The sequence below is a fragment of the Capsicum annuum genome, chromosome 8 (assembly GCF_002878395.1).
Source record: "Capsicum annuum cultivar UCD-10X-F1 chromosome 8, UCD10Xv1.1, whole genome shotgun sequence".
Lineage (NCBI taxonomy): Eukaryota > Viridiplantae > Streptophyta > Magnoliopsida > Solanales > Solanaceae > Capsicum > Capsicum annuum.
The window spans coordinates 68,313,390-68,325,863 of NC_061118.1; the positions used below are offsets into that span (position 1 = coordinate 68,313,390).

Genomic DNA, 12,474 nt, shown 5'->3' on the forward strand with positions numbered 1-12,474 from the left:
TAGTCGGCTCTATCGAACCATCTTTTTAGATTTTGTGGGCGGTCGCACCATGGTATATATAAGGAAGGGAAGAATAGATATTTCTCTTTTGGTCAGATTGGTCATATGTAGTGTGACTATCGTTCTAGGATGGCTTCTGGGGCTAAAGAGGTTTTGGTTGCCTCATCATCTGCTCATGCACTAAAAGGTCCTGCTTGTACATCTGTTTCTATTTCTGGTCCCAATACTAGATAGAATTAGTCATATGCTTTTGCGTCTTGCCAGGATTTTGAGGCATCTCCTGACGTGGTTACTGGTATGTTGAAATTTTTCTCCAATGTTGTGTATTTTTCACTTGCATTAGGGTCCACTCATTCTTATGTGACCCTATTTATGGCTGTGCATTTTTGTTTTGGTCCTGAGTATCTGTCAATTCCTTTTTCTATTTCTACCCTAGTAGAAGACTCTGTGATTGTTAAAAGACTGTATAGGGTGTGTGTGGTGGCTATTGGTTGTAAAGAAACTCTTGTGGATTTGATAGAGTTGGATATGGTTGACTTTGATGTCATATTGGGGATGGATTGGTTACATTCGTACTATGCTTTCTTAGATTGTCGGATCCATACGGTTATGTTAAAATTCCCTAATGAGCCAGTCATTATATGGGAAAGGGGTTCTCTAGTTACTAAGGAGAGGTTCTACTCGTAACTTAAAGCCCAAAAGTTGATTTCTAAAGGGTGTTTGTATTATTTGGTCTGGGTTAAATATTCTAACTCGGAAGGCCATTTTCTAGAATCTGTTCTAATGGTTAATGAGTTTTCTGAGGTTTTCCCTGATGATCTTCCTAGTATTCCTCCCAATAAGGAAATTGATTTTGGGATTGATTTTGTTTTAAACACTCATCCTATCTCAATCCCTCCTTATAGGATGGCTCCAACTAAGTTGAAAGAGCTCAAGGAGCAATTGAAAGGTCTCTTAGATAAAAGGTTTCATCCATCTTAGAGTATCCCCTTAGGGTGATCCTATGTTGTTCATGTGTAAGAAGGATGGTTCCCTTCGGATATGCATTGATTATCGGCTGTTGAATAAGGTGACCCTAAAGAATAAATATCCTCTTCCTAGGATTAATGATTTGTTTTATCAACTTCAGGGTGTTAAGTGTTTCTCTAAGATTGATCTTAGGTTGGATTATCATCAGAATGAAGTTAGGGATATGGATATCCCCAAGACTGCCTTTAAGGCCTGATATGGTCACTATGAGTTCCTAGTTATGTCTTTTGGGTTGACCAATGCTCCGCAACGTTCATGGACTTGATGAATAGGATTTTCCATTGGTTTTTGTATTTGTTTGTCATTGCTTTCATTAATGATATCTTGGTCTACTCTAAGAGTGAGGTAGATCATGCTGATCACCTCAGTGCTATGTTGAAGACCTTAAAGGATCAACGTTTGTAGGCTAAGTTCTCTCAGTATGAGTTTTGGTTGAAATTTATGACTTTTCTTGGTCATGTTATCTCTAGTGAAGGGATCACGATAGATCCACAAAAAGTTACAGTGGTTAAGAAGTGGCCTAAACCCGCAACTCCAATCAATATTTAGAGATTCATGGGTTTAGCCGATTACTATAGGAGGTTTGTGGAAAGTTTTTTGACTATAGCTACCCTATTGACTAAGTTTACCCAAAAGAAGGCCAAGTTCTTGTGGTCGGATGCGTGTAAGGGTATTTTTGAGAAGTTAAAGGATAAGTTGACGTTGGCTCTAGTTTTTACCCTACCTGAGGGTAATAATGGCTTCTTAGTGTTTTGTGATGCTTCTTGTGTTGGGCTTGGTTGTGTGTTGATGCAGCATGGTAGGGTGGTGGCTTATGCTTCTAGGAAGTTAAAGTTCATGAGAAGAACTACCCTACCCATGATTTGGAGGTTTTATCTATGGTATTTTCATTGAATATTTGGCATCACTATATGGAGTTTATGTTGACATCTTTTGTTATCATAAGACCCTACAATGTGTGTTTACCCATAAAGAGTTGAATCTCAGGAAAAAGGAGATGGCTTGAGTTGCTGAAGGACTATGATATGAGCCTCAATTACCATCCAGGCAAAGCTAATATAGTTGTTTATGCTCTTAGCAGGTTATCCATGGGAAGTCTAGCTCGTGTGGATGAGGATAAATAAGAGTTGGTGAAGGACATTCACAGTTTGTCTAGTCTTAGAGTTCGTGTCATGAACTCTGAGGATGGTGGCGTGTTTATGCACCAGGCATCGTAGTCATCCCTTGTTGTTGAGATAAAGAAAAAACAAATGTTGGATCCTGACTTGATGAAAGTTAAGGGAAATATGGGTTAGTAAATGGTTGTTGATTTTGTGATTGGCGGTGATGGTATCTTAAGGTACCAAGGTAGGCTAGTGTTTCTGATTTAGATGGTTAAAGGGAAAGGATTTTGGCCAAAGCTCGAGGATCTCGTTATGATATTCATCCCGATTCCATAAAGATGTATCATGATCTTAAGGAGTTTTATTGGTGGAATAATACAAAGCAAGATGGGCTAACTTTGTGGCTAAGTGCATAGTGTATCAACAAGTGAAAGTTGAACACATAATACCCGGGGATTTGTATCAAGATATTGAGTTGCCCAAATGAAAGTGACAGGTAATTAATATGGATTTCATTATCGATCTTCCTCGGTCTTGGAATCAATGTGATTCTATTTGGGTCATTGTAGGTAGAATGACTAAGTCTGCTCACTTTTTGCTTGTGAAGACTAGCTATTTGGTGGAGGATTATGCCAAGTTATTTCTTACGGAGATTGCAAAGTTGCATGGTGCTCCAGTTTCTATCATCTGGAATTATGGTACTTCATTCTTATCTCATTTTTAGAAGTCATTTAAGAAGGGTTTGGGAACTAAGGTGTGACTTAGTACCGCTTTCCACCAACAGTCGGATGGACAAGTGGAGAGGACTATTCAAATATTGAAAGATATGCTTCGTGCTTGTGTGATTGATTATGGTGGTAGTTGGTTCAACCATTTGCCTTTTATTGAATTTGCTTATATTAATAGCTATCACTTTAGCATTGGTTTGGCTCTTTTGGAGGCGTTGAATGGTAGGAGATGTCGTTCTCCCATTGGGTGGTATGAAGTTGGGGAGGATAAGTTGTTCGGCCCTAATTTGGTTCACCAAGCCTTGGAAAAGGTGAAGGTGATTTGTTATAGATTGAAAGCTGCTCAAAGTCGTCAAAAGTCCTATGTAAATGTGAGGCATAGGGAGTTGGAGTTCAAGGTTCATAATTGGATATTCTTGAAAGTGTCTCCCATGAAAGGAGTGATGCGGTTCCATAAGATGGAAAAGCTTAGTCCCCGGTATGTCAGCCCATATTTGGTTTTGAAGAGGGCTGGTAATGTTTCTTATGAGTTAGAATTGCTTCCTAGTTTGAGCTCCATTCATCCAGTTTTCCATGTCTCTATGTTGAGAAAGTGTATAGGTGATCCTTCAATGGTTGTCCCTTTTGAAGGGTTGGGTGTCTCAGAATCTTTGTCTTATGAGGTAGTCCCGATTGAAATTTTGGATCGTCAAGTTCATTAGTTGCAAACAAAGGATGTGGCTTTGGTAAAGGTTCCTTTGAGGATCCATAAGGTTGAGGAAGCTACTTGTTAAGCGGAGGAAGACATAAAGTCCAAGTATTCTCTTTTAATCCCTGCTCTAGAAACTCGTGCTTGAGGTATGGGCTTATCTTCTTATATTTATTTTATGTCATTAATTCTAACTTGGATGAAAGTTAGTTTGATGTGTGATAATGAGTTAACTCGTGCTTTTACTTGCCTTTACTCGTCGTTCGAGGATGAATGATCCAAGTGGGCAAGAATTGAAACACCTTGGCTTTGGACATTTGTAGAATTTGCTAGGTTTGAGTTTTTCGTCAACATACGATTTGAGCATACATGTCGTATGCTAGGATACGGTTATGACCCTCCTTCTCATATGTTAGGTAGTGTAGTTTGGTTGCATTCTGTCCAATGTATGGTTAGGCCTGTCCCTAGTTGTATGATAGGGTACGAGGTGTATGTTGTTAAGTCATATGCTGCCTATGTTCAGTCTAGATGATTCTGATCAACGTAGGGTTCAAAGGGTTCTAGTCGTATGTTAGGATACAAGGTAACCTTGTGTGGTCATATGTTAGGTAGTATGGAGGTTCAAGATGAGGCCTAAGGTATGAGATATGGGTACCACTCTCACCCTAGGGTACGGTTTGGGTAGGGTGGTTGACCCTCCTGCGGCCAAGTTTTCAGCTTTTAAGTTGAGGGTATTCCAGACATTTCTCACCCTAAAAACCTTAAGTCCCCACGTCCTATAACATGTTGCATCTCATAACATACATTTGATAGATTAAACATTCCAAAATCACTCTCTAACTCTCTCTTGAAGGTTGGGGATAGGTTTTCTACAAGTGTTCATCTGGAGGCTCAAGAGTCAAGTTTCTCTCCGTCAATCTTCGTGAATAAGGCATGTGACTCTTTTCTCATTGTTAGTTCTCAAATGTCATGTGTTTTAAACATTGATTTTGGTTTACAAATGGTGGTTTTGAAAACCATAGTTGAGGGTTTTGTTTGCATAATATTGAGTATTGTTTATTGTTGATTTAGATTTTGTTTATACATGCTTTTGATGATGGTTTGCCCATATGAGTTCTTCGTAATTGTGGTTTAACAAATGGGTCATGGGTTACCCTAAATTTGATGGTTTTACCTTGATTTTGGTGTTGATAATAGCGTACCCTTATGAAAATGCCTAAGAGTATAAACTAATCACATAATGAATTGGGTTTTGCACAAATGTTTGGTATACGAATGCTAATGAAGGATGAATAATTTTGTAAAGGTCTTGATGACCATAAATTGAATTGAAAGTTTTTTTGAACATAGAAATTTGCCTAATGGATATGATTGGTTTGTAAATGGTTTTGTGAAGTCCTTTTTGGCTATATAATGATACGATTGTTAAACCTTGGTTGTTTAGTTAGTTAAAAGGGTTTTGAGTCCCTAAACATTAAATTGATGTATGTCTTTATTTGATGATGGGTTCGTGACCCGATCCGACCTGGGGCCTTGGGCGTCCCAAGTCTGGCACGGACTGAAGACCACCTGTCTGTTGAAGACAATAAGAACTTGAGGCAAGGGAATTAGGGCCGGAACTACTAAAGGATAGATATAGGGATTGAAGGAAAGAGAGAGAGTGTGTGTGACTGGAGATGTAAGTATGATTATAAGGAGAAGAGTAATGCATATGTTCCACTGGGGAACCATGACACTAAGTCAAGGATGGAGGAATTGCTCACTAAGTTGCTTAAGGGTTCATAAAATCAAGAAAGTTTCCTTAAGGATATTAAGGCACATATTTCAGGTTTGACCCAAAAAATGGAAGCGCATGCTACTGCGATTAAGAAACTTGAGCAGCAATTTGGTTTGATTTCAATGACTTTGAATCAACATCAACCAGGCATTTTTCCAAGTGATACTCTGTAGAATCATAAGAACTATAATCAATTTTTGGCCGTTACCACTCATAGTAGTAAGGCAATCGTTGATACTACCGTGGATGTAATTGATGAAGCCAGGAATATTGTTGTTGATGAAGATATGGCACCTGAAGCAAAATTTGAAAAGATGGTGACTGGTGGACTGTCATCACAAAAATTGACAGGTGTTGATAAAGGTTTTGAGAAGGATAAAATAAAGGAGAAGGTTGTCGATCTTGTGTTGAATACTATTCCATGACCTTTCCTTTCTTTTTCTCCGAGATTGAACAAGAAACAAGAGGAATGAAAGTATCAGAAGTTCTTGTCGATGCTGAAAGAACTATCTATTAATATTTCTTTTATAGAAGCATTGGAGTAGATACTTGGCTATGCTAATTTCATGAAGGATTTGGTTACTAGAAAATAGACAGTTAGTTTTGAGCCCCTGATAATGTTCATCATTACAGTGTCATTGCCTCCCGATCATTGGTTGAGAAGAAGGTGGACCTTAGAATATTTACTATTCTATGTACCATCAGGTCCTTCAAATTCTCTTGAGATTTATGTGAGTTGGGAGCTGGCATCAATCTGAGGTCGTTGGTAGTATACAAGATGTTAGGGTTAGGGGCACCCAAACCTACATCCCTGAGGTTATTGATGACTGACTAGACTCTGACAAATCAGTTGGTATTTTTGTGATGTATTGGTGAGGGTGGCATCTTTCATATTCCTAGTTGATTTCATTATCCCTGACTGTGAGGTGGACTTCAAAGTCCCTGTCATCTTGGGATGTCCTTTCCTAGCTACAGGTAGGGCCTGGGTTGACTTGGAGATGGCGTAGATGAAGGCTAGATTCAATATAATCAAGTTAGTTTTAATGCATGTTAATCTATAAAAAAATCCAAAGGATATGAGAATGGTGTTCGTGATTGATATTGTTGATGATGCTGTAGTGGCTATGCCCATTGAAGACAGACTTAGGGTTGAGGCTTTAATAACGGTTATCATGAACTTTGACAGTGATGGCATTGATGAGTATGATGAGATGGTGAGCTAATTGTATGGTATAAATTATTATAATTATGATCCAAAGAAGATGGATCTTGATCTAAAAAATAGAACCATTTCTCCAGCTGGACCATCTATTGAGGAGCCATCAGTCTTTGAATTGAAGGCCTTCCCATCTCACTTACATTTTACAGTTTTGGGGTCCGACAATACCTAGCCGATCATTATTGTTGCTGATTTATTGGAGACATATGTTAGAGAATTTATCTAAGTTTGCAGAGGTTCAAGATGGCCATAGGATGGACTATTTCAGATATTTTAGGGATTTCATTTGGTATTTGCACTCATAAGATACAATTTGAACTGGAGTGTATTCCTATCATTGAACACCAGTGTAGGCTGAATCTTCTTATACAGGAAGTATTAAAGAAAGAAATCATCAAGTGGTTAGATACTGGAGTGGTTTACCCCATTACAAACATTAAGTGGGTCAACCCAGTTCAATGCATGCCTAAGAAAGGTGGAATCACTATGGTCCTCAATGATAAGAATGTATTAGTGCCCCTGTAACTTATTATTGGATGAAGAGTATGCATGGATTATAGGAAGTTGAATACTTCACTACAACATTTTAGCCCTATTGTCACTCTTGTAAAGTGTGGTAAAAAATAGAAAAATATGTGGCCTTTGATCAAAGGCTACACTTTTGAACTTTACACAACACTTTTTAGAGGGTGACCTAAAGAGGCATAACCTTTGATCCAAGGCCACATTTTTCAAGTGTTGCCATATCAACTGCATTTAGAAGCGTGGCCATTAAGGTATAAAGGCCACACTTTGCATCTTGTCATTGGAAACACTTTTATTTAATAAAGCTACACTTACAAATGTTGCCTTTGTTTTGTTATTGAGCACACTTCATAAGCGTAGCCTTTTGTATCACCTTTATAACAACACTTAAAAAACGTTGCCTTTGTTTTACTATTGGGCACACTTCACAGGCGTAGCCTTTTGTAGCACCTCTATAACAACACTTAAAAAACTTGACCTTTTCTTTATTACTAGCCATGGTTCAAAATCGTAGCCTTTTATACATCCTCTATGATAACATTTATAAAGTGTAAGCATGTTTTAGCCACACTTTTGAAGTGTAGCAATATTGCCTCAAATTTGATAGTTCAAGCCACATTTCACAAAAATGACATTAGGCATAAAAAATGTTAGTACATAATTTCTAATTGAAAAATAATTATTTTGATCGAAATGTACACCCCACTACGCACATTACATAAACATACATATATATATATATATTTAATCTCACGCACCAATTAGCTAATAAATAATTGAAGTGTAGAGATTTGATTTAAAAAAACATGTCTTTTACATACTAATTAGAAAACAACATAATAAAAATTTGTACCAAGTTCCACACAAAACCAAATGTATATAAAAGTATATCAAAATATTTCAAAAATTCATCATCACTCACTTCAATCTAGATCAAGTTGAGATATGACACCCACCATTCAAATTTGATCCCCCGCATTGATCCTATAAATTCAATATTAAACAAACAATAAGAAGTAAAATTATGCTCAACAACAACATACCCAGTAAATTCCCACCAAGTGGGGTCTAGGGCGGGTAAGTGTACGCAGTCTATACCACTACCTTAATATGAGATAGAGAGGCTACTTTCGATAGAACCAACGGTCAATATAAAGCAATCTATGATAAGATAGGGAATAGTACTAGAACAAAATACAATTGAAATTAACATATTCAATAATACCAAAACCAAGATACTCCAAGTATACACCACAACATACAACATCCTAACTCAGACTAACCTTCTAACCTAATTTGCCTCCTCCATAAGTTGCTTCCTCCATAAGATATATATATATATACATATATAGAGAGAGAGAGCAGGGGGAGGGTTGTAGCGATAAGATAAGAGATCACAAAAGAGACATGGTATCTTCGGTTAATATTATCTGAGCACCTACAGGGATACAACAATAATGTCATTAAGCCTTCTAATCGAGCTCTATAATGGAGCACATAGCAGTTGATAAACATAAGAGCCTTACCAAGCCCAGCTGACGAAGACTGGATTTTTGGATGTTGCTAGTGCAGTGACTTGTTAAGTTAGTAACTAACGCTTGAAGTAGAGAGGTCTGCTCATATTTATGGATTAGATTCAAGTTGACCACATCCAAGTTATAAGACTAGTTTGGTTTAGACCAAACTCAAAACTTAGCTAGTCTCTGCTCTTTAAAGAACTCAAACACAATAAACAACTTAATGACTTTCAACCTACTTGTACAAAATTTATAATTTCTTTAGATAGCTAAAAGAAGTGTCCTATCAAAACAACTATAGACTCTAGTGTAATGTTTTTAGGCTTAGGTTAAAGAATCTGACCTTCTTCCTAAAAAATGTCTGACATTCTAGTGACCTAAAAAGGAATAAAAAACACTGCAAATACTTAGAATGGATCATTTCAAAATAGCAGCAAAAGAGTTTAGAATTTCTATCACCTCAGCTGCTTCTTTCCTTAACCACTCCTGTTCTGTGTAGCAACTAATTCAAGAATTAATGCGGCCAGACAAACTGTCAGAATATCAATATGAGAATAGAGGAAGAATGCAACCATACTTCCACACCTTGGAAAGCAAAGCCTGTTAGTCACTAAATAAAGATGGTGTAGTAATGACAGAATATCACAGTGACTCTGGTAGATTCCAACCCAATTCTTAAGGAATATCATGCAGTACGCACCCATAGTATTGGAGGCAGTCTCTTTGCAGAGAATGACCACAGCTAACAACTCGATTAGCAGTTGTATGATTTGAAAAACTAAGTTCCAAGAACTTCCCATATGAGAGTCCCCAAGCAGCATCTGATATTATTACTCTGCGAGTCACTGGTGCAACTCCTATTTGTGAACACTTAAGGCGCATCGATTCCATATCCAAATCTTTTTATCCCGTTCACTAGGAAGAGAATTCACCAAGGAAAGTCGCCTAACATTTATGGTAAGATTTGCCTGCTGGTTTGTATAATAGATGACAAGAGCCTCAGTTGGCTCTTTTCAGGATTAATAGGAAAATATCTAACATCATGATGTACAATACAAAACTAGCCTGAAATTGTTTTCGATATTGGAATATCATGTATTTTGAAGTTTGGGATAAAATAGGATTGATACCTGACCAAAAAGATCATCCAGAAGATACCGCCCAAGTGGCTTATATAAGCAACCATAAAACTTAATGTGAAGGAACTGAGAACATACGCATACCGTTTCATTTAGAACATATCGAATAGAGAAGAAAAATAATATGCTTTGACGACTGTCAGCAACTGAGTAGAATTCATTGGAGGCTTTGGTTTCATCTGATCTTTCAAGCTTTGATGGCTCTTCTAGTTCTGTAGGTTCACTTCATTGGAGGCTTTGGTGTAAATCTTGTTTTGTATCAAATTCAATAGCCACAAACTTGTTCTTAGTCAACTGTGATGAATTCTCCAATCCTAAAAACCCACCTCCACCTAGACTACCCAATGTCTGATTATTAGGTGAAAGAAAGAAAGCCAATCCATCATCATATCAACGTGGATTAGTATTATACACAGAAAAAGCAAATCTGTACATCTAGTATCTTCTATATCTATCTATGTAAATATAATTTATAAGCTCAAAAACTTACCCCTTAAAACTAAACTGTATAGCACGATTTAAGAAAAAGAAGGGTAACAAATTTTGCATGCCCAGTAGCATCCTGCTTATAACATATGGACCCAGGAGGGCAGATGAAAAATATCATTTTATATAACTACCAATTTGATGTGGTCATGTCTTTAGTTTTTTCAATGCTTTTATCTACTGATGCTCCTGAAGTTTTTATGTAATGCAAGTATTTGTGACCTATTCTATATCCCAAAATCATGACCTATAGGTTACACAAACACATAGTGATCTCAATAAAAATTTGTTATAGACGTGTACACATTCATTAATGGGACTAAGAATAGTTACATCTATATACTACTCTTGTCATTATTATATTTTTGTTGTACAGTAACAATAAGACAATGTAACGTACTGTAGCCATTTCATACACCGACATACTCAGATTTACAGATATGAACACATATAGTCCAACAGACAATCTGTTGAGTATCACATAATAATGCTACAACAGACATTTCTAATACTTTAAATTTAAGGCTAGATAGCTTATGCTCAAACATAATAAATTGAAGACAAAGCTTTCTAGTATCACTCGACCTTCTATTGAAAAAATTCATGTGGAATTTTAGAAAACTATATCTTTGAAAGGGTCATTTGAAATACGAGCCTATGATATGCATCATGTCTTCGTCAAAGGCAAGATTGACTACTACTAAGATTAGGGTTGAGATAGATAAAATGAAACTTCATGTGGAGGTATTTGGATAGATTTCATGAATACAAATGAAAAGCTTGAGTTAGTAAATAAAAAAGGTGGAATATGAGGATGTCCCTGAGTATTTTTGGCACTGCAAAATACAAGGACATAGAGATGATAAATGTAGAAATTCCCTCCCAGAATTGAGAAATTCTTAGCAAAAGACTGAGACTCAACACAACAATAAAGCTCCTTCTAAATTGGTAGGAAAAAACTGTAAAGTTAACAAAACTTAACCCAACAGTGAAATACAAGAGTGAACCAAACCAAATAAAAGGAATGAAATGGTAGATATGATCAAGAGTCTAATGGTGAAAGATCCCAATGCAGATGAGGAAGGATGGCAAAAGGTGTCTAGAGGAAAGAGTGCAAACTGCTGCAGCGAAGAAGAGCGACAACACTACGTACTATTAGATCTTAGGTTTTCCTAAGACCGCTGCACCAGAAGATATCAAGAAAGCTTACCATAAAGATGCTATAAGAATCATCTTGATAAGGGAGTTGATCCTGAAAAGTTTAAAGAGCTTGTAGAAACTTATGAAGTTTTGAGTGATCCCGAGAAACGTGAGATATATGATTAGTATGGTAAAGATTCTCTCAAGGAAGGAATGGGCGGTAAAAGTGGTAGACATGACCCATTTGATATATTCTCATCTCTCTTTGGTGGCAGCCCATTTGGCGGAGGTGGTGGAAACAATAGAGGAATAAGAAAAAAAAAAAAGAAGAGGATGTTGTCCACCCTTTCAAGGTTTCTCTGGAGAATCTATACAATGGAACATCAAAGAAACTTTCACTATCTCTCAATGTATTGTGCCCATAGTGAAAAAGGAAACGATTTAAATTAGGTGCTTCAATGAAATATTCTTGCTGTCAAGGATCTAGGATGAAAGTCACTATCAGACAACTTGGCCCATCCTATGCAACAAGGCTTCTGATCACTAATCCCATTCAATTCAAACTGATATACATCATAATTCAACACAAACAATGAGAAGAACCAGATGTTGCTCAACTTTAGAATATTTTTAAAAAACTATATCAGCTACCCCAAGACTTCGTTTTATCAAAAAGGATAGCATATAATCTGCTAAACCTATTCAATGAAAATTTTCCTTCCATTTATAAAAACTTAATAAACAAAAGTAACTAACAAACCATACCTAAGTAGAATTCACTTTATATTACAACATGGCATAAATTAGCCCAAAAGAAGTGTTCAAGACAATCCACAAATCCATTGGACCAAGCAAGCTTTCAATGAGGAATATACAACTCTAAAAGCCCATAATCTAACTGCGAAAAAAGCTAGTAGTTGCATACAACATAGTGGAACCAATCGAAAGCAAATTCCAGGCCAAGATTCCTATAGATTTCACAGTATGTGAACGGAAATAATATTGAAACTGAGCAGTATAGAACAACTCTATATAAAGAACAACCCCATAACCTCTCCTGTTTGTTCAACATACAAAATTTTACCTTTGGCAATAAAATACATATCTAAATTTTTGTCCATTC

The 12,474-nt window shown here is 36.8% G+C and overlaps 1 pseudogene; it reads left to right on the top strand.

Moving 5' to 3' along the window:
• Positions 1 to 6,407: 6,407 nt before the first annotated feature.
• On the top strand, positions 6,408 to 11,947 carry LOC124886602 (annotated as a pseudogene).
• The last annotated feature ends 527 nt before the right edge of the window (positions 11,948 to 12,474 follow it).